The sequence below is a fragment of the Poecilia reticulata genome, linkage group LG22 (assembly GCF_000633615.1).
Source record: "Poecilia reticulata strain Guanapo linkage group LG22, Guppy_female_1.0+MT, whole genome shotgun sequence".
In the NCBI taxonomy this organism is placed as follows: Eukaryota; Metazoa; Chordata; class Actinopteri; order Cyprinodontiformes; family Poeciliidae; genus Poecilia; species Poecilia reticulata.
This window is the reverse complement of record NC_024352.1, coordinates 13,554,873-13,557,266: the sequence shown is the minus strand read 5'-3', so window position 1 is coordinate 13,557,266 and position 2,394 is coordinate 13,554,873.

The following is a 2,394-nucleotide window of genomic DNA, read 5'->3' as shown; positions in this document are numbered from 1 at the left end:
TTATCAATGCACGGCTGCTTTGTTTCCAGTCCCAGTGTTTTTCCAAACCGTTTGATTCTCTGCTTCATGCTCTCATTTTAAATCTGTTTGGGGTTTTTTTTTCCTTCTTCTCTTTTGCACGGAGGGGTATTGTTCTTTGCCTGCACAGCGGCGTTAATGAGTATGCTTAAGAACATCATTATATTTTAAGTATCATTTGGGTTTTCACAGTGGGTGATCTCGACAATAATCTGTTTTCTTGTTTCATATCCAGAGTGACAGCAGTGGGTGCCTCTTTAATACCCCAAAAATCATTAGCGCTGAGAATCTTTGGTATGCCGGAGAGAGAGCGGAGGGAGAGAAAGAGAGAGAGAGAGAAGAGGGAGAGGAAATTGTAATGAAGACGTATTAACTACGGGTAATTTGGTTGTTCTTCAGCTCGAGTTTCCCTTCGCTCTGCTAGTTGGTTTTATTTGCATTGATGTCTCCTCAGAAGTAGTTTGCTTCTCGAACAAAGGGGCTGGCGTACGTTAAGTGCTTTTGAAATCGTGAATGTTCCAGCCACAAGGGTCGGGCCTGATGAAAGAGTGTGAAACGCAATGCGCAAATCGATTTCACTGTCTCCTCATTTGGCCTGGCTTTAAGTCCAAGATGCATGAACGGGGCTTCTGCATGCATGTGTACATTAAACGCACTTCGTGGAATGAAAAAAGTGTGAGAACAAGCAAGGAAGAAAATCATGCAAAATCCCATATGAAAGCATTATATAAAGTCTTTATAAGAGGACAGTGTGGCTTGAAAGAATGCTAATGCAGTTTGAAGGCCACCACAGCATAACACTAAGCCACTTGTAAGATACAAAGGTCAAATACTTGATTTTCATTTCCTGAACAACAGATACAATCGCATTACAGTCACACTAATGTGAATGCTGTCATTCAGCAAGAACGATGGGTGGGGAAAGGGGCAAGTGACAGGAAGCAAGGGGGTGCTTAGATAGTCTATGCACATCATTATACTCATCGCAATCTGTCAGAGCTGGGCCACGCTGGCATCATTAATTTCCTTCCATTTCCAGAAAAAAAGCCTGCTTTTTGTTTTTCCAAATAGCTGCGTTGTTGCCACGGCTCGACTATCCCTCCATCCATCTCCAGCGTACGTGTCTGCCGAATGTAAATGACAGCTCGATGCTGTCACAAAGGGCCCCAGAAAGCGAGGGCAATGCAACGACGGTGTGAGAGCTTCTCTGTGGAGCGCTGGCAGTACCATCTGTGGGGATGAGTAAACAGGAAAAGGGCACACAATGAAATTATAAGGCTTCCTCTCACTCTCCCCTCTCTCAGTGATTGATGGCCGTGATATCCGTCAAGCCATTTCACCGTATTTAGCACTGGCGCTGCAGTCTGCAGCTGTATTTTTCAGAGCACACAGCAGAATCAAAAGCAAGCCGGAACAAGGAAGCACCGCCCGATGACAAGACAATTTGACATCAACCGAAAGACGACGCACAAACACCTCGCACAGCTCCACGCTTTTGCCCTGTGAGACAAAGCCTCTTATTGGTTGGGTGGGATCAGCGAAGACTTCAGGTCAGGCAATGAGCTCAGGGAGTCAATTAAAGCAGCTCCATCTTAATAGGGCTATGATGTGGAGCCATAACGCCGTTATCTTGGCACCCGCTTGAGGTGGCCAGATCTCTTTTGTGACACGAGCCAAGTAAATAAATAGCCAAATGAGGGCGCACAAAGGCATCCACAATATCCCAGGGCACCTATTATGCAAGGGGCAGGGGAAAATTATGCCCACAACAAATTGCTAATGATGAGCCAGTGATGTCTTGTTAGGCGACATTGTTTTCCCTCAGATCCCTTTGTGTCTGTGCCGTGTTCTCCATTTAACGAGACACACGAAAAAGCATCTGAGTAGCTCGGTGATATTTTCCCTTTTTTTTCTCTCCCTTCTCTTTTTTCCCCTCCCCTCCCTTTTTTCTTCTTTTTTTTCCCAACTTCTTCTCCATCTCTCCTTTGCAGTTAACTTGTGCCTGTGCCTCTGTTTTTCCATCCCCTCACATCGGCGGCCACTCAGAGGGCCTGATTTGGCGCATGAGAACATGCTAGAGTGGGCCTTCTCAGCAGGGAAGAGCCTTTTGATGCAGACCCCCCTGGGATCCATCCACTGAACCAGCAGTACGCATCACAGATGTGACAGCTTTCATCTAACAGTTAACTTTTCCTAATTAAAGTCCCAAGTCTAATTACACACCAGCCTATCTGATTTTTCTGAGATGGTCATAGACGTTCTGGGGGCAGAGCCCATCAAAGATCCAAGCGTCGCTGATTGGGAGGGTGGGTGTTTTTTGGAGGGAAATGGAGCCTCGCTGGTGCCCTGTGTGGGCTGTTGCCTCACCTGGGTGTG